The sequence below is a fragment of the Chiloscyllium plagiosum genome, unplaced genomic scaffold (assembly GCF_037043375.1).
Source record: "Chiloscyllium plagiosum isolate Xiang-an unplaced genomic scaffold, Cpla_swu_hap1 HiC_scaffold_2, whole genome shotgun sequence".
NCBI classification, from domain to species: Eukaryota; Metazoa; Chordata; class Chondrichthyes; order Orectolobiformes; family Hemiscylliidae; genus Chiloscyllium; species Chiloscyllium plagiosum.
Window position 1 is genome coordinate 135,375,056 of NW_028270140.1, and position 25,060 is coordinate 135,400,115.

Consider the following 25,060-nt stretch of genomic DNA (forward strand, 5'->3'; position numbering starts at 1 on the left):
GGCTATGCCCCCTAGCTCTAGTTTCACCCGCTAGTGGAAATACCCTCCCTGCTTCAATTCTATTTATTCCCTTCATAATTTGATATGTTTCTATAAGATCCCCCTCATTCTTCTAAATTCCAATGAATATAGTCCCAGTCTACTCAATCTGTCCTCATAAGCCAACCTGGAATCTCAACGCTGAAATCAACCTAGTGAACCTCCTCTGCACACCTCCAGTGCCAGTACATACTTTCTCAAGTAAAGGGACCAAAACTGTACACAGTATTCCAGGAGTAGCCTCATCAGCATCACAATCTAGCCTACATGTGACTGCAGACCACTGAATTGTTTTGCATTATTGGAGCATAAGATCAACAGAATTAGGAACAGGTGGTGGCCATTCAGTCTCTCAAGCCTGCTCTGCTGTTCAATGAGATCATGGCTGATCCAACATTCTGCTTTTACATTCCTCCCCTTTTACCATAACCCTTGATACCCCTCCTAATAAAGAATCTACTTAATCTCAGGCTGAATTGAATTTCAATGTCGTTGGCCCATAACCACCTTGTGAAATGGCCTGGAAAGCCATTCAGTTCAAGAAGTGTTAGGAATAGGCAACAAAATGCTGGATGATGCCAATGATTGCCAAGACCCATCGAAGAATACATTTGTTTTTAAAAGGCCATGAACACATGATCAGGTGAAACACATGATAACAATGACTACATGTCAGAAGTAGGTCATTCATGGCAAAGCACAATGGGAAGCCCCTCAAAGGCACTGCCACTCATTTTGTTGTCCTTATGAAGGTTATGAATTATGAGGTTTTCACACTGCAACAAAAAACTCATTGAGGTTTACACGCAGATGTTTTTAAATTAGCTGACCTTGTTTCATGTCAACTTCATGACATAATTATGGTGATCTCTCAACTCGGATGAGGGGATGAAGGCAGATGTGTGGATTTGAGGATCATCAAGTCAGCCATGACTTCATTGAATGTCAGTAAAATCTCGATGGGCTGGATGGCTAAATGGCAGTCCCAGAGTGTACGGGAAAATACATTGCAGAACAACTACAGTCTGCCCACAAGAATGACTCTGAGTTTCAGTTGGCTGCCACTTTACCACACCACTGTGTTCCCTGGGCAACATCTCTGTCTCAGTTTGCTCCAGCTATGTTCAGTGCAAGCTGGAAGAGCAGCATTTCGTTTTCTGCTTGGGAACCCTGAAGCCTTCTGGACTCAATATCGAGTTCAATAAATTTTAGGGCTGAGCACCTTCTCCCATTCCCTCAGCCCATACACCAGGCCTCATCCTCACATAGGCTGCTATCATAACCAACTAGCTACTAATGGTCCCCAGTAGCAGCTATTCATTCTCCTAGGCTGATCTTTACCCACTCCTTTGTCCGTCCAACATTTTTCTTCCCCTCTCTGGGCTCCATCTACACCTATAATTTACTCCACCCATGACCCACCTTCCCCCATCCCATCTTCAGCATAAGTATCAACCCTTTCCTAGCTACTATCAGTTGTGAAGAAGGGTCATTGGACCTGATACCTTGATTTTTGCTTTCTCTCTACAGATGCTGCCAGATCTGCTGTGTTTTTTCAACAGTCACTGTTTTTGTTTGTTTCAGATTGCTAGCATCCACATTTCTTTATTTAAAAAAATAATTTCACAGTATGAGTATGTCACTGGCTAGGCCTGCATTTTTCCTATTTCTAATTGGCCAGAGCGTAGTTAAGAGTCAATCACATTGTTGTGGGTCTGGAGTCACTTGTAGTCTAGACCAGGTAAGGACAGGCATTTTCCTTCCCTCAAGAGCATTAGTGAACCAGACAGATTTTCCCCCCTGACAATGGCTTTATGGACATCATTAGATTCTTAATTCTTCTGCTGTGGTGAGATTTGAACACAGTTTCCCTGAACATGACTGGGTCTTTGGAATAACAATCCAGTGATAATACCAATAGGCCATCACCTCCTCAGACATTAAAGGTAAAGATTTGATTAAAAGATGTGAGAAATGGGAGACAAGTAGGATTCAAGTGATAGAGCAGTATGATATTAAAAAGGTAGATCCATAGCTGGAATCAGACTGGAAAAAAACCCTTCTGTTTCTAAGCTTGCAAGCCAAAGGATATCTGCCAGGCTAACACAGCACTTTGCAAACAAGACATTTAGGCAAAAGGGTGCACATCACTGAAAAGAGTTTGTTTCAACCTGGTACCATTTGACTATGCCAACACACATACTGACAATCTTGCAATACTGTCACTGTATGTACAGGACAAATGTTTTAACTACCACTGAATGCTACTGCTGCGTTTACTCTTGTAAAGTTGTGATCACAAGGAAGATTTCCAATAAAATCTTGGGTGCATGATGCATGATCATCAAACTCACACATACTTTGCAAGATGGATACTTGTGACTGAGCCTGTCAACAATGCAATGCTGTTTGATTGCTTTGCAGAAGAATGTATCACATACGACAGAAAAAGCACATTCAACAGGGAGACTTTAAAACTAAGTATTTTCTGTGGGGTGAAATTCAACAGGGATGGTTTGAATAAGAAGTGGTACTGCATCTGCCTCCAATTTTACCTCATGCCTAATATTCAATTCATTGATCTCATAGTACAGTAGTTATAGAGGAGGATAAACACAACGACCTCCTCAATCTCAGCATTAATATTTTTCATACTGTACATTTTTTTTTATTGTGATTCCTCTACCTTTGCCACATATTGATACACTGCAGTACAACATCCTTGTTGTACAGTATAATTCTTTTTAAGTCCTGTTCGAAAGTCACATTCCTATACGTTTGCTGGTTTTGTATTCAGAGGTGTCCCTCAAGATTTCCCAATGCTGCAGAGCAAACCTTTGTTACTTATTCCACCTTTCACAAGCAGTATCACATCTATATCCATTCTGGCCGATCTACAGAGAGGAACATTAGCTGTAGTGTTGAGCAGGAGACAAGAGGATTAAGGAAGAATCATGACTCTGTTGGTCAGAGAGACAGTTTATATCTTTGCTCAGCAGCTGAGCATGGGGCTTCCAAACCTCATGGGATCTGTTATACGACATCAATGTGTTGAGTAATCAGACCAAGAGAATCTTGACTGCTACCAAGAAACAAAAAATTAAAGGAAATAACAAAATCAACATTACTTTTTGAGAAATAATTTGGTTTCAATTTGTGTGTTTATTTTCTTGCAGATGATATCTTATGGGCCAGATAAAATATTTGAACTTGTATCATCAATTTTCTCAATTTATCACAAAGCATTCCTCATTACTTTTCAAGTACAGTTAGTGATATTTAAGTTGGCAGGTTTTCATCAGCCACTTAAAAGATGGACAAAGAAGCTGATGCAGAAAATCTATGAGAATGCAATGTGCACATTTAGACAGAGCTGTTTATACACCAGATAGAGTCATTGAGTCATACTGCATGGAAAGAGAACCTCCGGTCCAAATAGTCTGCACTGACTATGTTCACAAACCAAACTAGTCCCACTTGCCTGTTTAGTCCATATCTCTTCAAACTTTTCCTGTTCATGTACTGATCCAAATATCTTTGAAATGTTGTAACTGTACCAGCAACCACGACTTCCTCTAGCAGTTCATTCCATAAACAGATCACCCTCTGTGTAAAAAAAGTACACCCTCATGCCCTCTTTAAATCTTTCTCCTCCCACCTTAAAAATATGCCTCCGAGTTTTGAGCTCCCAACCTAATGGAAAAGACTCTTGCTAGTCCCCTTATCTATGCCCTCTCCTGATTTTATAAACCTTTATAAGGTCACCTCTCAACCTCCTGCACTCCAGTGAAAGAAATCCCAGCCTATTCAGCCTTTATTAATAAATCTGACCCTCCATTCTCAGCAACATCCTGATAAATCTCTTCTGAACCCCCTCCAGTTTAATAATACCCTTCCCATAACAGGGCTACCATAACTGTTAACAGTACTCCAGAAGAGGCCTCACCAACATCCTGTACAACTTCAACATGATGTCCTACCTTTGATACTCAAAGATGTGAATAATGAAAGTAAGCATGCTAAATGGCTTCCTAACCACCCTGTCTAACCGTGACACAAATTTCAAAGAATTATGTACTTGAACCTCTCGGTCTCTCTGTTCTACATTACTACCCAGGGTCCTACCATTCACGAGTCTTGTCCTTTTTGTTTGACCAAAGTGCTATATTTCACACTTATCAAAATTAAACCCCAACTGCCACTCCACAGCCCATTGACATAACTGACCAAGATCTTACCAAGTTTTGAGAAGATTTCCTGTGGTGATGCCATTTCCTTTGAACATCAACTAGACACAAAAATAAAGACATGATCCTCTCTCACTAGTATCCATACATATGGATGAGGAAGGACACTACTTTGACTGGGGCAACATATCCATCCTAGGACAAGCCAAACAGAAATACACACGAGAATTCCTAGAAGTATGGCATTCCAACCAAACTCTATCAACAAACACATTGACTTGGAACCCACTTACCACCCCCTGAAAAAAAGTACAGGAAATGACATCACCACAGGAAATGACATCACCAGCCTAAGGAAACCTAAACACATAAATAGAAAGTGGGCTACACTACCAGTGCTTCATCTGGAGGCTCACTGAAGATGTTACCTAGTATGGTGATGAAACATCTTCCAGTTCAGCGAGCAAACCTACACCCATAACCAAGATTTATTTGCAATCTTAGATTCGCTTCTTCACTGTTTACTTACTGTACCATCAAATTTGATGTCATCCACAAATCTACTAACCTTGCCTCCTAAGTTCTCATCCAAATTGTTAATATACATACAATAAAAGTGGACTCAATACCAATCTCTGTGGAACACTACTGGTCAGAGGCCTCCAATCCGAGAAACACCCTTCCATTGGCAGCCTTTGTCTTCTACCATCAAGCCAATCTTATTTGACAAGATCTTCCTGAATCCCATGTGATCTAACTTTATTAATTGATCTACCATGTGGAACCTTATCAAAGGCTTTACTGACTTCCATGCAAACAATGTCTACAGCTCTGCTCTCATCAATCCTTTTTGTTACTTCTTCAACAAAGTTCAGTTCAGTTTGTGAGATATGAATTTCCTTGTACAAAGCCATGCTGACTATACTTATATTAGTCCTTGCGTCTCCAAATGCTTGTAAATCCTATTTTTCATAATCACCCCCAGCAACTAATCCACCACCAACGTCACACTCACAGCTCTATAGTTCCCAGACTTCTCCTTAGAGTCTTTCTTAAAGAAAGGCACAACATTAGCCACCCTCCAGTCCTCCAGCAGCTCAACTATGGTTGTAGATGATACAAATATCTTTGCTAGGGAGCCCACAATTTCTTCCATAACTCCCCACAATGTCCTGGGATACATTTAGAGTAGCACAGAGACAGGCCATTCAGCCCAAACTGATCCATGATGAACAAAATATCCATCCACATTAACACCACTTCCCTGCACTTGTCCCATATCCTTCTAAACCTTTCCTATCCATGTATTTGTCCAAATGCCTTTTAAACATTGTTAATGTACCTGCCTCAACCACTCTTGCTGGCAGCTCATTCCATATGCGTAAAAAGGTTACCCCTCAGGTTCCCTTTTATTCGTTCCCCTCTAACCTTAAACTGATGCCCTCTAGTCCTCGATACCACAACCCTGGGAAAAAGACTGAGTACATTCAACATATCCACACCGCTCATGATTTTATACACCTGTAACATCCCCCCCCTAGTCTTCTGTGGTCTGAAGAAGAAAGTCCTAGCTTGTCTGACCTCTCCCGATAACTCAGACCATTGAGCCCTGGCAACATCCTTGTAAATTTTTCTGCATCTTTTCAGTTTAATAACATCCTTCCTATTGCAAGGTGACCAAAACTGATCACAATACTCCAAGTGTGGCCTCACCTTTACAACTGCAACATAACTTCCCAATTTGTATACACGTTGTCCTGACTGATAAAGGCCAGTGTTCCAAAAGCCTTCCTCACTGCCCTGTCTACCTGTGACTCCACTTTCAGAGAGCCGTGCACCTGAATTCCAAGATCCCTATGCTCCACTACACTACTTAAGGCCTTACCATTCACCATGAAACTCCTACCTTGATTTGATTTTCCAAAATGCAAGACCTCACACTTATCTGTATTAAAATCCATTTGCCATTTCTCAGCCCACTTCCCCAGCTGATGAAGGTCCTGCTGCAAATTCCTTACTGTTCACACAGATTTATCAAGCTTTATGTTTTCTAAGACCTCCAGACTTCTTTTGTAATGTGGACTGTTTTCAATCCATTAATATTTATTTCCATGAGTTCTATAGCCTCAATTTATTTCTCCACAATAAAATCTGATGCAAAATGTTCATTTACTATCTCTCCAATCTCCTGAGGTTCAATACACAGATTACCTCATTGATCTTTAAGGGGCCTTTTTCTCCACCTTATTGCTCTTTTATTCTTGATGTACTTGTCGACTCTCTTTGGCTTATCCTTAATCTTATCTGCCAAGGCGATCTCACCTCACACCCCTTCTTTGCCTTCCTGATTTCCCACTTAAGAATTTCCCTACACCTTTCATATTCTCAAGAGATTCATTTGATCCTAGTTGTCTATATCTAATAAATGACTCTTCCCTATACTTGACTATAACCTCAATATCTTTATTCATCCATTGTTCCCTGCTCCGACCAACTGAATGAATTGTGCATTAGAGAACAATATGCGGCAATTCTTGGCTATCAATAACTTTTGGAACAGCTCTCTCAGACCCAGCTCAATCACTATTGCAGTTCCTGATGAAGGACTTCTGCCCAAAATATTGATCCTCCTGCTCCTCGGATGCTGTCTGACCTGCTGCGCTTTTCCAGCACTACACTCTGAACTCTGATATCCAGCATCTGTAGTCCTCACTTTTTCCACAATTGCAGCTCAGTCTCATGATTTACCTGCTCCACAGCAGCTCCTCTCTTCGATCTAACATGAAGAAGGCTCCTAATTACTAGACTGGCACTGTGATCGACAAGCCAGAGCCATTTAGGCACCTCGATTTGTATGGTCCACAATCATCCCAAGCAGACACACATTCCTCATTTTATCTTGACTCATGCTCATGGCCATTTCAATAACCGCCAAGCTTGAATAGGGTATCCTTGGTCTCTTAGCAACCATCTGTCCAGTCTGCCTTCTCTTTCGAATAAGTCAAGCGTGGTGGATTGCTTCAAAATGAAGGCATCATGACTTCTGCTAGGGAATTGGGCATGATTTTATGCTGATGGCCACACACCACCTGCACTGTTGAAACTCATTCTGGTTCATGAAGGCTATGGCATTTGATGTAGGGACACAGATGGTCAGATGAGCGCTATCAATATAAAGCTCTACTCAACAGTGAATGCTGCCAGATGAAATTTGTGTAATTTTGTTTCGCATGCCTTTTATGGGGAGAAGCTAAGAAATAATTTACACTGGCAAAACCTGACTCTCATGAACACTTCAGACATTAGCATTGCTCGCTGGTTTTGTTTTTAACTCTAATGGAGTCATAAAGAAACTAAAATTGAACCCTGTGCTCACTTTCTGAGCCATTGGCACAGCCATCCCAGCTGAAGTGAACGGCATTACTTCATGACTGCCACCCTGTTGTAGCTGTCTATGAAGACAGATTTCCTCCAACATTGCCAGGTTGCTGTGCCTGGGGCTGGAGACAAAATTGTTTAATTAAGGATGGGTATGGGTAGCCTGCTGCTGGTAGAAATCTGTTTGTGATGCTGCACAATGTGAGCAACATTTAAAACAGCAAAAAAAGTGGCTAAATCAGAAAATACAGTGAGGTAAAGATTCACCTATAGTCGTCCCACCACAAAGCCTTTTATGACTGGATTTTATCTGCTGATTACCTTCAATCACATTAGGACTGGCATTCAAAATGCACTTTGAAAACTGCTGAAAGTTGACATTGATCAGTGAAATGTAAAAATGATGGATTGGTGGATAGATGATGGAGATGTAACACCAAAGCGAAAGATAAAAGAGAAAGGTCAAAAGGATTTTGAATTTCAGTCTATTCACTGCATATTATTGATACATTTCTCTGACAAAATATTTTCCACAGTTTATCACACAACTCGGAAAAGACCCACTGCATTACTTAGCTTGACCCATTCAATGGCAATGCTATGTGCGTTTCAATATATGTACAGTCCTCAACCTCAGAAAGTCATGTAATCTCTTAACAAAGGTTATGTTTGCAAAGAAAATGCATTAAACTGATGGCTAATTGACACTTTAATATGCTGTTGTTCATGATGTCCAATTAGACATAGAATCACTACTGTTTAGAAGCAGGCTATTCAGCCCATTGAGTTCACACATTCTGAACAACTGACCCATCCATCCCTGTAAAGCTGCATTTCCTATGGCTAACCCACTTCACCTGCACTTCCTGGACACAATGGGCAATACTTCATGGCCAATTCACCTCGGCTGACACTTTTGACTTTGGGGGGAAACCAGAGCACCCAGAGGGAACCTATACAAACACAGTGAGAACGTGCAAACTCCAACCAGCCAGTTGCCCAATCATAGAATTGAAACCAGCTCCCAGGACTTGTGAGGTAGCAATGCTAACGACTGAGCCACCATGATGCCAATTTGTATGTCCAGTGGGATGTGATTAATGTGGGTGAACAGTGTTGGTATGCTTCCCTAAGATCACAAGACCATACGACATAGGAGCAGAAATTAGGCCATTCAGCCCATCAAAAGACAGTAGACAATAGGTGCAGGAGTAGGCCATTCTGCCCTTCGAGCCTGCACCACCATTCAATATGATCATGGCTGATCATCCTTAATCAGTATCCTGTTCCTGCCTTATCTCCATAACCCTTGATTCCACTATCCTTGAGAGCTCTATCCAACTCTTTCTTAAATGAATCCAGAGAGTGGGCCTCCACTGCCCTCTGGGGCAGAGCATTCCACACAGCCAGCACTCTCTGGGTGAAGAAGTTTCTCCTCATCTCTGTCCTAAATGGTCTACCCCATATTTTTAAGCTGTGTCCTCTGGTTCGGCACTCACCCATGTTTCCTGCCTCCAGAGTGTCCAATCCTTGAATAATCTTATACATCTCAATCAGATCCCCCTCAGTCTTCGAAACTCAAGGGTATACAAGCCCAGTCGCTCCAGTCTTTCAGCGTAAGGTAGTCCCGCCATTCCAGGAATTGACCTCGTGAACCCACGCTGCCCTCCCTCAATAGTTAAAATGTCTTTCCTCAAATTTGGAGACCAGAACTGCACACAATACTCCAGGTATGGTCTCACCAGGGCCCTGTACAGCTGCAGAAGAACCTCTTTGCTTCTATATTCAATCCCTCTTGTTATGAAGGCCAGCATGCTATTAGCCTTCTTCACTACTGCTGTACCTGCATGCTTACCTTCATTGATTGGTGTACAATAACACCCAGATCTCTTTGTACTGCCCCTTTACCTAAATTGATTCCATTTAGGTAGTAATCTGCCTTTCTGTTCTTGCCACCAAAGTGGATAACCATACATTTATCCACATTAAACTGCATCTGTCATGCATCTGACCACTTACCTAACCTGTCCAGGTCACCCTGTAATCTCCTAACATCCTCCTCACATTTCACCCTGCCACCCAGCTTAGCATCATCAGCAAATTTGCTAATGTTATTACTAATACCATCTTCTATATCATTAATATATATTGTAAAAAGCTGCGGTCCCAGCACTGATCCCTGCGGTACCCCACTGGTCACTGCTTGCCATTCCTAAATGGAGCCGTTTATCACTACTCTTTGTTTCCTGTCAGCCAACCAACTTTCAATCCAAGTTAGTACTTTGCCTCCAATACCATGTGCCCTAATTTTGCTCACTAACCTCCTATGTCTGCTCCACCATTCAATCATGGCTGATATGTTTCTCATCTCTATTCTCCCATTTGCTCCCCGTAATCCATGAACCCCTTGATACTCAAGAACCTACTTATCTATCTCAGTCTTAAATATACTCAATGACCAGGCCTCCATAGCCTTCTGTGGCAATGAATTCCATAGATTCACCACTCTCTGGTTGAAGAAGTTTCTCCTTATCTCCATTCTCCTTTACTCTAAGGCTGTGCCCTCGGGTCCTGTATCTCCTTCCAATGAAAACATCTTCCCAACATCTACTCTGTCCAGGGCATTCAGTACTCTCTGTGTTGTAATTGGAACCCCTCGCATCCTTCTAAACTCCATTGAGTATAAACCCAGAGTCCTCAAACGTTCAGCATATGTTAAGCTTTTCATTCCTGGGACCATTCTCATGAACCTCCTCTAAACACGCTTCAATGCCAGTATATCCTTCCTGAGATATGGGGCCCAGACCTGCACACAATACTCCAAATGTGATCTGATCACAGCTTTACAGAGCCTCAGAAGTACATCACAGCTTTTATATTCAAGTCCTCTCAAAATGAATGCCATCATTGCATTTGCCTTCCCAACTACTGACTCAACCTGCAAGTTTACCTTGAGAGAATCCTGGACTTGAACTCCCAAGTCTCTTTGCACTTCAGACTTCTGAATTTTATTCCATTTAGAAAATAGCCCATACCTCTTCTTCCTACCAAAGTGCAAGACCTCACACTTTCCCAAGTTGTACTCGATCTGCCACTTTTTTGCCCACTCTGCTCATCTGTCCAAGGCCTTCTGCAGCCTCCCCACCTCCGCAATGCTACCTGTCCCTTTACCTATCTATGCATTATCTGCAAACTTAGCCAGAATGCTGTCAGTTCCTTCATCTAAATCGTTAGTGCATAAAGTGAAAAGTTGTGGTCCCAAAACTGAGCTTGCAGAACACCACGTGTCACCGGCTGCCATCCTGAGAAGGACCCTTTAATCCACTTATACTGCTTTCTGCCAGACAGCTAAGCTTCTATCCATGCTTGCACCTTGTCTCTCACACCACGGGACCTTATCTTACTCCTGTGCAGCACCTTGTCAAAGGCCTTCTTGAAGTCCAAGTAGATAACATCCATTGGCTTTCCTTGGTCCAAACTGCTTGTTACTTCCTCAAAGAATACTAGCAGATTTGTCAGACATGACCTCCCCTTGATGAAACCATGCTGACTTTGCCCTATTTTACCAAACACTTCAGAATATTCAGAAATCTCATTATTCACAATGGATTCCAAGATCTTACCCACAACCAAGCTTAGGTTTTTTGGTCCATAAATGTCTATCTTTGGCCGTACTCCCTTTTTAATCAGGGGTGTCACATTAGTGATTTTCCAGTCCTCTGGGATCCTCCCTGATTCTAACAGCTCCTGAAAGATCACCACTAATGCCTCCACTATCTCCCTTAGAACTCTGGAGTGTAATCCATCTGGCCCAGGTGATTTATCCATCTTCAGGCCAATCAGTTTTTCTAACACCTCCTCCTTGGTGATGGCCACCATACTCAGCTCTGTCCCCTCAGCCTCTTGAATATTTGGGATATTACTCATATCTCCCACCATGAAGATTGACGTGAAGTAATTATTCAGTTCCTCAGCCATTTCCTTGTTCCCACTACTGTCTCTCCAATGTCATTTTTCAGTGGGCCAAAGTCCACTTTTGCCTCTCTTTTGCACTTTGTATATCTGAAGAAACTCTTACAGTCTTCCTTTAGCTAGCTTACCCTCATATTTAATCTTCTCCCTCCTTATTTTTTTTTGTTGCCCTGTGTTGGTCTTTGTAAGCTTCCTAATCCTCTGGTTTCTCACAACCCTCTGCCACTTTCAATGCTTTCTCTTTTGCTTTTATACTGTCCCTGACTTCCCTCGTCAGCCTTGGTTGCCTCATCCTCCTTGGACCATGCTTCCTTTTCCTCGAGATGAATCACTGCTGTGTCTCCTGAATTACTCCCGGAAACTCCTGCCATTGCCGTTCCACTGTCTTTCCTGCTAGGCTCCTCTCCCAGTCAATTCTACCCAGCTCCTCCCTCATGCCTCTGAATTCAACTATATTCAGCTGTAATACCCATTATCTCTGATCCTACCTTCTCCCTTCCAAAGTGTAGAGTAAATTCAATCATAATACGCTCACTGCCTCCTCAGGGTTCCTTCACCTTAAGCTCCCTTATCATGTCTGCCTCATTGCACTTCACTAACCTGTTCCCTAGTGGGCTCCACCAAAAGCTGCTCCAAACAGCCATCTCATAGACATTCCACAAATTATTTTTCTTGCAATCCACTGCCAACCTGATTTTCCCAGTCCATCTGCATAATGAAATCCCCCATGATCACTGTAACTTTGCCTTTCCTACACATCTTTTCTGTCTCCTGGTGTATCTTGCACCCCACCTCCTGACTAATGTTTGGTGGTCTGTACGTAACTCCAACTGTGGTCAATTTTTACCTTTGTGTTTCCGCAATTCAACCCACACAGATTCTACACCATCTGACTCTACTTTGTTTCTGCCTATCTTTTCAATAGGATGTATATCCTTGAATATCCAGCTCCCAATCCTGATCCCCTTGCAGCCATCTCTTCATGATGCCCACCACATCGTACCTGCCAATTTAAATCTGCGCCACATGATCATTTACCTTATTCCTTATACTGCGTGCATTCAGATATAACACCTTCAGTCGTCTGTTAACTGTCCCTCTTCTCATTGTCATTTGTTTGTCCAATGTGCTTGAAATTTGATTGCTATCCCTTTTCATACACTCTGTTCTATTTGTATCTGTGCTGGAGATTTTCATAACCTCTCCTGAGTTCTGCAGTCTTACCTCCTCCTTTAATTCTGGTTTTCTGATTTTCCCTATAACTGAACCCTCCGCACCACTGCCTATTTAGTTCATAGCCCTGTCTACAGCCCGAGTTATGTGATTCACTAGGACTCTGGTCCCAGCACGGTTCAGATGAAGACAGTCCCATCGGAACAGGTCCCTTCTCCCCCAGTACCGGTACAATGTCCCATGAATTCAAACCCATTTCTCTGACACCATTCTCTTAGCCATGCATTTACCTGCTTAATCTTATTGACCCTGAGTCAATTACCTCATGGCTCAGATAGTAATCCAGAGATTATTACCTTTTTGGTTCTGAATTTAGCTCCGAGCTGTTCATACTCCCTTAGGAGAACCTCCGTCCCTAGTTTTATCTATGTGGTTGGCACCTACGTGGACTGCGACCGCTGGATCTTTACTCTCCCACTCCAAGTTCCTCTACAGCCCAGATGAGATATCCTGAACCCGAGCACCAGGCAGGTAGCACAACCTTTGGGACTCTCGATCCACAGAGAATAGTGTCAATGCCTCTAACTATATTATCTGCACATTTCCTTTCTCTCCCCCCACTTGAATGGCTCCCTGCACCATGGTGCTTAGATCAGTCAGCTCATCCTCCCTGCAGTCCCCATTCCCATCCATGCAGGGAGCAAAACTCTTGAACCTGTTGGAAAAGGACAGGGGCTGAGACTCCTGCAACTCCACCTCCTGGATTCCTCTATCTGCCTCACTCACAGCCACACCCTCCTGTCCTGCTCAGCTCTAGCCCCAAACTAGTCAGTCTGCTACCAGAACAGTACATCTCTCTACCCCTCTCTTTTTTTTTTATTTATTTCAAAAATATACTATGCTCAAAGAAATCTTTTGATATCTGTACAATTGGTGATGCCATTCATATACAGTGGAACCTTCATTATCCGAATACCAATTATCCGAAAATCAGATTATCCCAACGAGATCTCAAGGTCCCGATGGAAACATTACATCAAAGACATGTTTCCAACAGCGATTGCGTCTTATGTTTACAGTGATTAAACGGGCACCCTCTCCAAATGACTGTCTGCCCACTGTAACCCCACCTTCCCCCCTCCACCCAACCCACCGTCCCTAGATAATCTCCCCAACATTGTCCTGTACAGGGCAAAGGTGGAACCTGTCAAAAAGTTGCAGTAAAAAGTTGCGTGTGTTGCTGTGTGCACGTGTGCTATTTGGAGACATACCCCACAAAGGCAACAGCAGCAGCAGTCTTGTTGTTGGTGTCCAGTCCAGCTGGCCCGGAGAGGGGGCAGGGTTGGTGGCAGGGTTGGTGTAGGGGCAGGGGTAGTGTTGCATGGGGTTGGGGATGGTGTTGCACGGGTTTGGGGGGAGGCGGGTGGTGTTGCACATGGTTGGGGGCAGGGAGGGTATTGCATAGGGTTGGGGGCCAGGTGCTGTGTTGCATGGGGTTGGGGGTGGTGGGGGGTGTTGCACGGAGTTGGGGGCAGAGGGAGGGTGTTGCACGGGGTTGGGGATGGGGAGGGTATTGCATGGGTTTGGGGGGCGGGGGATGGTGTTGCACGGGGTTGGGGGCGGTGGGGGGTGTTGCACAGGGTTGGGAGCGGAGAGAGGTGTTGCATGGGGTTCGGGGCGGAGGTGATATTGCACGTTGTTGGGGGCGCGGGCGTGTTGAACCGGGGTAGGGGGGCGGGGGCGTGTTGAACAGGGTTGGGGAGCGGGGACGTGTTGAACAGGGGTAGGGGTCGCGGGCATGTTGAACAGGGATGGGGGCACGGGTGTGTTGAACAGGGATGGGGGCACGGGTGTGTTGAACAGGGGCGGGGAGCGGGGGAGTGTTGAACAGGGGTGGGGGCTTGTTGCACAGGGTTAGGGGCGGGATCGGTGTTGCCGGGGGTTGGAGACAGAGGGGGTTGTTGCACGGGGTTGGGGGCGGAGGGGGTATTGCACGAGGTTGGGGGCAGGGGCGGTGTTGCACGGGGTTGGGGGCGGAGGGGGTTGTTGCACGGTGTTGGGGGCGGAGGGAGTGTTGCACAGAGTTGGGGCGGGGGGGTGTTGCACGAGGTTGGGGGCGGAGGGGGGTGTTGCACGGGGTTGGGGCAGGGGGCGGTGTTGCATGGGATTGGGCAGGGGGCGGTGTTGCACAGGGTTGGGGACGGAGGGGAGTGTTGCATGGGGTTGGGGGCGGAGTGGGGTGTTGCATGGGGTTGGGGGCGGAGTGGGGTGTTGCATGGGGTTGGGGGCGGGACGGTGTTGCACAGAGTTGGGGATGGAGTGGAGTGTTGCACAGGGTTGGGGGCGGAGGGGGATGTTGCACAGGGTTGGGGGCGGAGGGCGGTGTTGCACGGGGCTGGGGGCGGAGGGAGATGTGCACGGGGCTGGGGGCGGAGGGGGATGTTGCACGGGGCTGGGGGCGGAGAGGGATATTGCACGGGCCTGGGGGCGGAGGGGGATGTTGCGCGGGGCTGGGGGCGGAGGGGGATGTTGCGCGGGGTTGGGGGCGGAGAGGCGTGTTGCGCGGGTTTGAGGGCGGAGGGGCGTGTTGCACGGGGCTGGGGGCGGAGGGGGATGTTGCGCGGGGTTGGGGGCGGAGAGGCGTGTTGCGCGGGTTTGAGGGCGGAGGGGCGTGTTGCACGGGGTTGGGGGCGGAGGGGGATGTTGCGCGGGGTTGGGGGCGGAGGGGCGTGTTGCACGGGGCTGGGGGCGGAGGGGCGTGTTGCACGGGGCTGGGGGCGGAGGGGGATTTTGCACGGGGCTGGGGGCGGAGGGGGATGTTGCACGGGGTTGGGGGCGGAGTGGGATGTTGCACGGGGCTGGGGGCAGAGGGGGATGTTGCACGGGGTTGGGGGCGGAGTGGGATGTTGCACGGGGCTGGGGGTGGAGGGGGATGTTGCACGGGGCTGGGGGCGGAGGGGCGTGTTGCACGGGGTTGGGGGCGAAGGGGGATTTTGCACGGGGCTGGGGGCGGAGGGGCGTGTTGCACGGGGCTGGGGGCGGAGGGGGATTTTGCACGGGGCTGGGGGCGGAGGGGGATGTTGCACGGGGTTGGGGGCGGAGTGGGATGTTGCACGGGGCTGGGGGCAGAGGGGGATGTTGCACGGGGTTGGGGGCGGAGTGGGATGTTGCACGGGGCTGGGGGTGGAGGGGGATGTTGCACGGGGCTGGGGGCGGAGTGGGATGTTGCACGGGGTTGGGGGCGGAGGGGGATGTTGCATGGGGCTGGGGCGGAGGGGGATGTTGCACGGGGTTGGGGGCAGAGTGGGATGTTGCACGGGGTTGGGGGCGGAGAGGCGTGTTGCACGGGTTTGAGGGTGGAGGGGCGTGTTGCACGGGGCTGGGGGCGGAGTGGGATGTTGCACGGGGTTGGGGGCGGAGGGGGATGTTGCGCGGGGTTGGGGGCGGAGGGGCGTGTTGCGCGGTGTTGGGGGCGGAGGGGCGTGTTGCACGGGGCTGGGGGCGGAGGGGCGTGTTGCACGGGGTTGGGGGCGGAGGGGGATTTTGCACGGGGCTGGGGGCGGAGGGGCGTGTTGCACGGGGTTGGGGGCGGAGGGGCTTGTTGCACGGGGTTGGGGGCGGAGGGGCTTGTTGCGCGGGGTTGGGGGCGGAGGGGCGTGTTGCACGGGGCTGGGGCGGAGTGGGATGTTGCACGGGGTTGGGGGCAGAGGGGGATGTTGCACGGGGTTGGGGACAGAGGGGGATGTTGCACGGGGCTGGGGGCAGAGGGGGATGTTGCACGGGGTTGAGGGCGGAGTGGGATGTTGCACGGGGCTGGGGGCAGAGGGGGATGTTGCACGGGGTTGGGGGCGGAGTGGAATGTTGCACGGGGCTGGGGGTGGAGGGGGATGTTGCACGGGGCTGGGGGCGGAGGGGGATGTTGCACGGGGCTGGGGGCGGAGGGGGATGTTGCGCGGGGATGGGGGTGGAGGGGGATGGGGGTGGAGGGGGATGTTGCACGGGCCTGGGGGCGGAGGGGGAAGTTGCACGGGGTTGGGGCAGAGGGGGATGTTGCACGGGGCTGGGGGCGGAGGGGGAAGTTGCACGGGGTTGGGGGCGGAGGGGGATGTTGCACGGGGCTGGGAGCGGAGGGGGATGTTGCGCGGGGCTGGGGGCAGAGGAGGATGTTGCACGGGGCTGGGGGCGGAGGGGGATGTTGTGCGGGGTTGGGGGCGGTGAGGCGTGTTGCGCGGGTTTGAGGGCGGAGGGGCGTGTTGCACATTGGCTGGGGGCGGAGGGGGATGTTGCACGGGGATGGGGGCGGAGGGGGATGTTGCGCGGGGTTGGGGGCGGAGGGGGAAGTTGCACGGGGTTGGGGGCGGAGGGGGATGTTGCACGGGGCTGGGAGCGGAGGGGGATGTTGCGCGGGCTGGGGGCAGAGGAGGATGTTGCACGGGGCTGGGGGCGGAGGGGGATGTTGCGCGGGGTTGGGGGCGGAGGGGCGTGTTGCGCGGGGCTGGGGGCGGAGGGGGAAGTTGCACGGGGTTGGGGGCGGAGGGGGATGTTGCACGGGGCTGGGAGCGGAGGGGGATGTTGCGCGGGCTGGGGGCAGAGGAGGATGTTGCACGGGGCTGGGGGCGGAGGGGGATGTTGCGCGGGGTTGGGGGCGGTGAGGCGTGTTGCGCGGGTTTGAGGGCGGAGGGGCGTGTTGCACATTGGCTGGGGGCGGAGGGGGATGTTGCACGGGGATGGGGGCGGAGGGGGATGTTGCGCGGGGTTGGGGGCGGAGGGGCGTGTTGCGCGGGGTTGGGGGCGGAGGGGCGTGTTGCACGGGGCTGGGGGCGGAGGGGCGTGTTGCACGGGGTTGGGGGCGGAGGGGGATTTTGCACGGGGCTGGGGGCAGAGGGGCGTGTTGCACGGGGTTGGGGGCGGAGGGGGATTTTGCACGGGGCTGGGGGCGAAGGGGGATGTTGCACGGGGCTGGGGGCGAAGGGGGATGTTGCGCGGGGCTGGGGGCGGAGGGGGATGTTGCGCGGGGTTGGGGGCGGAGGGGCATGTTGCGCGGGGTTGGGGGCGGAGGCGCGTGTTGCACGGGGCTGGGGGCAGAGGGCGGTGTTGCACGGGGCTGGGGCCGGAGTGGGATGTTGCACGGGGTTGGGGGCGGAGTGGGATGTTGCACGGGGCTGGGGGGCGGAGTGGGATGTTGCACGGGGCTGGGGGTGGAGGGGGATGTTGCACGGGGCTGGGGGCGGAGGGAGATGTTGCACGGGGTTGGGGCAGAGGGGCGTGTTGCACGGGGCTGGGGGCGGAGGGGGATGTTGCACGGGGCTGGGGGTGGAGGGGGATGTTGCACGGGGCTGGGGGTGGAGGGGGATGTTGCACGGGGCTCGGGGCGGAGTGGGATGTTGCACGGGGTTGGGGGCGGAGGGGGATGTTGCACGGGGCTGGTGGCGGAGGGGTGTGTTGCACGGGTCTGAGGCGGAGTGGGATGTTGCACGGGGTTGGGGGCGGAGGGGGATGTTGCACGGGGCTGGGGGCAGAGGGGGATGTGCACGGGGCTGGGGTGGAGTGGGATGTTGCACGGGGTTGAGGGCGGAGTGGGATGTTGCACGGGGCTGGGGGCGGAGGGGGATGTTGCACGGGCCTGGGGGCGGTGGGGTATGTTGCACGGGGCTGGGGGCGGAGGGGGATGTTGCGCGGGGCTGAGGCGGAGTGGGATGTTGCACGGGGTTGGGGGCGGAGGGGGATGTTGCGCGGGGCTGGGGGCAGAGGGGGATGTGCACGGGGCTGGGGTGGAGTGGGATGTTGCACGGGGCTGGGGGCGGAGGGGGATGTTGCACGGGCCTGGGGGCGGTGGGGTATGTTGCACGGGGCTGGGGGCGGAGGGGGATGTTGCGCGGGGCTGCAGGCGGAGGGGGATGTTGCGCGGGGCTGGCGGCGGAGGGGGATGTTGCGCGGGGTTGGGGGCGGAGGGGGATGTTGCACGGGGTTGGGGGCGGAGGGGGATGTTGCGCAGGGTTGGGGGCGGAGGGGGATGTTGCGCGGGGTTGGGGGCGGAGGGGCGTGTTGCGCGGGGTTGGGGGCAGAGGGGCGTGTTGCACGGGACTGGGGGCGGAGGCGTGTGTTGCACGGGGCTGGGGGCGGAGGTGCGTGTTGCACGGTGCTGGGGGCGGAGTGGGATGTTGCACGGGGCTGGGGGTGGAGGGGGATGTTGCACGGGGCTGCAGGCGGAGGGGGATGTTGCGCGGGGCTGGCGGCGGAGGGGGATGTTGCGCGGGGTTGGGGGCGGAGGGGGATGTTGCACGGGGTTGGGGGCGGAGGGGGATGTTGCGCAGGGTTGGGGGCGGAGGGGGATGTTGCGCGGGGTTGGGGGCGGAGGGGCGTGTTGCGCGGGGTTGGGGGCAGAGGGGCGTGTTGCACGGGACTGGGGGCGGAGGCGTGTGTTGCACGGGGCTGGGGGCGGAGGTGCGTGTTGCACGGTGCTGGGGGCGGAGTGGGATGTTGCACGGGGCTGGGGGTGGAGGGGGATGTTGCACGGGGCTGGGGGCGGAGGGAGATGTTGCACGGGGTTGGGGGCGGAGGGGGATGTTGCGCGGGCCTGGGGGCGGAGGGGGATGTTGCACGGGGCTGGGGGCGGAGGGGGATGTTGCGCGGGGCTGGGGGCGGAGGGGGATGTTGCGCGGGGCTGGGAGCGGAGGGGGATGTTGCGCGGTGCTGGGGGCGGAGGGGGATGTTGCGCGGGATTGGGTGCGGAGAGGCGTGATGCACGGGTTTGAGGGCGGAGGGGCGTGTTGCACGGGGCTGGGGGCGGAGGGGGATGTTGCACGGAGTTGGGGGCGGAGTGGGATGTTGCGCGGGGTTGGGGGCGGAGGGGCGTGTTGCGCGGGGTTGGGGGCGGACGGGCGTGTTGCACGGGGCTGGGGGCGGAGGCGCGTGTTGCACGGGACTGGGGGCGGAGGGGCGTGTTGCACGGGGCTGGGGGCGGAGGGGCGTGTTGCACGGGGCTGGGGGCGGAGGGGCGTGTTGCACGGGGCTGGGGGCGGAGGTGCGTGTTGCACGGGGCTGGGGGCGGAGGGGCGTGTTGCACGGGGCTGGGGGCGGAGGGGCGTGTTGCGCGGGGTTGGGGGCGGAGGGGCGTGTTGCACGGGGCTGGGGGCGGAGGTGCGTGTTGCACGGGGCTGGGGGCGGAGGGGCGTGTTGCGCGGGGTTGGGGGCGGAGGGGCGTGTTGCACGGGGCTGGGGGCGGAGGTGCGTGTTGCACGGGGCTGGGGGCGGAGGGGCGTGTTGCACGGGGCTGGGGGCGGAGGCGCGTGTTGCACGGGGCTGGGGGCGGAGGGGCGTGTTGCACGGGGCTGGGGGCGGAGGCGCGTGTTGCACGGGGCTGGGGGCGGAGGGGCGTGTTGCACGGGGCTGGGGGCGGAGGTGCGTGTTGCACGGGGCTGGGGGCGGAGGGGCGTGTTGCGCGGGGTTGGGGGCGGAGGGGCGTGTTGCACGGGGCTGGGGGCGGAGGGGGATGTTGCGCGGGGCTGGGGGCAGAGGGGATGTTGCGCGGGGTTGGGGGCGGAGGGGCGTGTTGCACGGGGCTGGGGGCGGAGGGGCGTGTTGCACGGGGCTGGGGGCGGAGGTGCGTGTTGCACGGGGTTGGGGGCGGAGGGGCGTGTTGCACGGGGTTGGGGGCGGAGGGGCGTGTTGCACGGGGCTGGGGGCGGAGGTGCGTGTTGCACGGGGTTGGGGGCGGAGGGGGATGTTGCGCGGGGCTGGGGGCAGAGGGGATGTTGCGCGGGGTTGGGGGCGGAGGGTCGTGTTGCGCGGGGTTGGGGGCGGAGGGGGATGTTGCGCGGGGTTGGGGGCGGAGGGGATGTTGCGCGGGGTTGGGGGCGGAGGGGCGTGTTGCACGGGGTTGAGGGCGGAGAGGCCTGTTGCCCGGGGTTGGGGACAGGGGAGTGTTGCACAGGGTAGTGGGCGGGTGCGGTGTTGCGCGGCGTTGGGGCGGAGGGGGTTGTTGCACGGTGTTGGGGACAGTGTTGTACAGGGTTGGGGGTGGTGTTGCACGGGGTTGGGTGCACTGTTGCATGGGGTTGGCGGCAGGGGCGTGGTTGCACGGGGTTGGGGGCGGTGTTGCACAGTGTTTTGGGCGGTGTTGCACTGGGATGAGGGCGGGGAGGTGTTGTACAGGGTTGGGGCGATGTTGCCCGGGATTGGGGCTGGGGCGGTGTTGCGCGGGGTTGTGGGTGGTGTTGCACGGGGTTGGGGCAGAAGCAGCGTTGCACAGGGTTGGGGGCAGTGTTGCATGGAGTTGGGGGTGGGGGCGGTGTTGCACAGGGTTGGGGGCAGTGGCAGTGTTGCACAGGGTTGGGGCAGAGGCTGTCTTGCACAGGGTTGGGGGCAGGGGCTGTCTTGCACAGGGTTGGGGTGGGGGCTGTGTTGCACAAGGTTGGGGCAGGGGCTGTCTTGCACAGGGTTGGGGGCAAGGGCGGTGCTGCACGGGGTTGGGGCAGGGGCGGTGTTGCATGGGGTTGTGGGCGAGGGCTGTGTTGCACGGGGTTGGGGCAGGGGTGGTGTTGCACAGGGTTGGGGCGGGGGCGGTGTTGCACAGGGTTGGGGGCGGAGGGAGGGTGTTTCACGGTGTTGGGGGCGGGGCAGTGTTGCATGGGGTTGGGGCGGGGAGATGTTGGGGACAGAAGGGGGTGCTGGTTGGGGGTTGGGGCGGGGCGGTGTTGCACAGGGTTGGGGACGGGGTGATGTTGCACAGGGTTGGGGGCGGAAGTGGGTGTTGCATAGGGTTGGGGGCGGAGGTGGGTGTTGCATAGGGTTGGGGGCGAAGGGGGATGTTGCATAGGGTTGGGGCGGAGAGAGGGTGTTGCACAGGGTTGGAGGCGGGGTCGGTGTTGCATGGGGTTGGGGGCAGGGGGAGGGTGTTGCACGGTGTTGGGGACAGATGGAGGGTGTTGCATGGGGTTGGGTTGGAGGGCGGTGTTGCACAGGGTTGGGGGCGGAGGCTGGTGTGTAAAGGGTTGGGGGCGGGGTGTTGTTGCACGGTGTTGGGGGCAGAGGCGGTATTGCATGGGGCTGGGGCGGGGCAGTGTTGCACAGGGTTGGGGGCGGAAGTGGGTGTTGCATGGGGCTGGGGGTGGAGGTGGGTGTTGCATGGGGTTGGGGTCGAAGGGGTATGTTGCATGGGGTTGGGGCGGAGGTAGGGTGTTGCACTTTGTTGGGGGCAGGGACGGTGTTGCATGGGGTTGGGGCGGAGGCCGGTGTTGTAAAGGGTTGGGGGCGCGGTGTTGTTGCACGGTGTTGGGGGCGGGGGCGGTATTGCATGGGGCTGGGGCGGGGCAGTGTTGCACAGGGTTGGGGGCGGAGGTGGGTGTTGCATGGGGCTGGGGGCGGAGGGAGGGTGTTGCACAGGGTTGGGGCAGGCGGTGTTGCATAGTGTTGGGGGCAGAGGTGGGTGTTGCACGGGGTTGGGGCAGAGGGGGATATTGCATGGGGTTGGGAGTGGAGGGGGGTGTTGCAAAGGGTTGTGGGCAGAGGTGGGAGTTGCATGGGATTGGGGTGGAGGGGGATATTGCATGGGGTTGGGGGCAGAGGGGGGTGTTGCAAAGGGTTGGAGGTGCAGGGAGGTTTTACACGGGGTTGTGGCAGATGGTGATGTTGCACGGGGTTGGGAGCAGAGGGGGGTATTGCACAGGGTTGGGGCAGAGGGGGGTGTTGCACGGGTTTGGGGGCGGGGCGGTATTACACAGGGTTGGGGCAGGGGCGGTGTTGCACAGGGTTGGGGGCTGGGACGGTGTTGCACAGGGTTGGGGGCGGAGGGGGTGTTGCACGGTGTTGGGGGTTGGGGGTGATGTTGCACAGGTTTGGGGCAGGGGCGGTGTTGCACAGGATTGGGGGCGGGGTGAGGTGTTGCACGGGGTGGGGGGAAGGGAGGTGGATGTTGCATGAGGTTGGGGAGGAGGGAGTGTGTTGCACAGGTTTGGGGGCAGGGGTTGTGTTGCACAGGGTTGGGGACGAGGGCGGTTTTGCATAGGGTTGGGGCGGGAGCGGTGTTGTGCACGGGTTGGGGGCAGATGGAGGGTGTTGCATGGGGTTGGGGGGCGGAGGGCGGTGTTGCACAGGGTTGTGGGCGGGGCAGTGTTGCACAGGGTTGGGGAAGAGGGCGATGTTGCACAGGGTTGAGGGCGGGGCAGTGTTGCACAGGGTTGGGGAAGAGGGCGGTGTTGCACAGGGTTGGGGCGGGGTTGGTGTTGCACGGGGTTGGGGGTGGTGTTGCACGGGGTTGGGGGCGGTGTTGCACGGGGTTGGGGATGGAGGGAGGTTGTTGCACGGTGTTGGGGGCGGGGGCGGTGTTGCATGGGGTTGGGGGCATGGAGTTGTTGGCGACAGAAGGGGGTGCTGGTTGGTGGTTGGGGCGGGGCGGTGTTGCACAGGGTTGGGGACGGGGTGATATTGCACAGGGTTGGGGGCGGAGGTGGGTGTTGCATAGTGTTGGGGGCGGAGGTGGGTGTTGCATGGGGTTGGGGTCGAAGGGGTATGTTGCATGGGGTTGGGGTGGAGGGAGGGTGTTGCACAGGGTTGGAGGCGGGGTCGGTGTTGCATGGGGTTGGGGGCAAGGGGAGGGTGTTGCACGGTGTTGGGGACAGACGGAGGGTGTTGCATGGGGTTGGGTTGGAGGGCGGTGTTGCACAGGGTTGGGGGCGGAGGCCGGTATTGCAAAGGGTAAGGGGCGGGATGTTGTTGCATGGGGCTGGGGTGGGGCAGTGTTGCACAGGGTTGGGGGCGGAGGTCGGTGTTGCATGGGGTTGGGGGCAGGGGGAGGGTGTTGCACGGTGTTGGGGACAGACGGAGGGTGTTGCATGGGGTTGGGTTGGAGGGCGGTGTTGCACAGGGTTGGGGGCGGAGGCCGGTATTGCAAAGGGTTGGGGGCGGGATGTTGTTGCATGGGGCTGGGGTGGGGCAGTGTTGCACAGGGTTGGGGGCAGAGGTCGGTGTTGCATGGGGCTGGGGCAGGGTTGGTGTTGCACGGGTTTGGGGTTGGGGCAGTGTTGCACAGGGTTGGGGGCTGGGACGGTGTTGCACAGGGTTGGGGGCGGAGGGGGTGTTGCACAGGGTTGGGGGCGGAGGGGGTGTTGCACGGTGTTGGGGGTTGGGGGCGATGTTGCACAGGATTGGGGGCGGGGCGGTGTTGTACAGGGTTGGGGGCGGAGGGGGTGTTGCACGGTGTTGGGGGCGATGTTGCACAGGATTGGGGGCGGGGCGGTGTTGTACAGGGTTGGGGGCGGAGGGGGTGTTGCACGGGGTTGGGGGTTGGGGGCGATGTTGCACAGGATTGGGGGCGGGGCGGTGTTGCACGGGGTTGGAAACGGAGGAGGGTTTTGCACAGGTTTGGGGCAGGGTAGGAGGAAGGATTTGCACGGGGTTGGGGGGAGGGGAATGTTGCACGGGTTTGGGGGCGAAGGGGCGTTTTGCACAGGGTTGGGGGCGGCAGGGGGGTGTTGCATGGGGTTGGGGGCAGAGGGAGGTTTTGCACGGAGTGGGGGGGTGGAGGGGGTTGTTGCATTGTGTTGGGGGAGGAGGGTGTGTGTTGCACAGGGTCGGGGCGGGGGGCGGTATTGCACGGGGTTGTGGGCAGACTGAGGGTGTTGCATGCGGTTGGGGGCGGAGGGCGGTGTTGCACAGGGTTGGGGGCGGAGGTGGTGTTGCATGGGGTTGGGGGCGGAGGGAGGGTGTTGCACTTTGTTGGGGGCAGGGACGGTGTTGCATGGGTTTGGGGGCGGAGGCCGGTGTTGTAAAGGGTTGGGGGCGGGGTGTTGTTGCACGGTGTTGGGGGCGGGGGCGGTATTGCATGGGGCTGGGGCGGGGCAGTGTTGCACAGGGTTGGGGGCGGAGGTGGGTGTTGCATGGGGCTGGGGGCGGAGGTGGGTGTTGCACAGGGTTGGAGGCGGGGTCGGTGTTGCATGGGGTTGGGGGCAGGGGGAGGGTGTTGCATGGGGTTGGGTTGGAGGGCGGTGTTGCACAGGGTTGGGGGCGGAGGCCGGTATTGCAAAGGGTTGGGGGCGGGGTGTTGTTGCATGGGGCTGGGGTGGGGCAGTGTTGCACAGGGTTGGGGGCGGAGGTCGGTGTTGCGTGGGGCTGGGGGCGGATGGAGGTTGTTGCACGGGGTTGGGGCAGGGTTGGTGTTGCGCGGGGTTGGGGCAGGGTTGGTGTTGCATGGGTTTGGGGGTGGGGCAGTGTTGCACAGTGTTGGGGCAGGGGCGGTGTTGCACGGGGTTGGGGCAGGGTTGGTGTTGCGCGGGGTTGGGAGCAGAGGGGGGTATTGCACAGGTTTGGGGGTG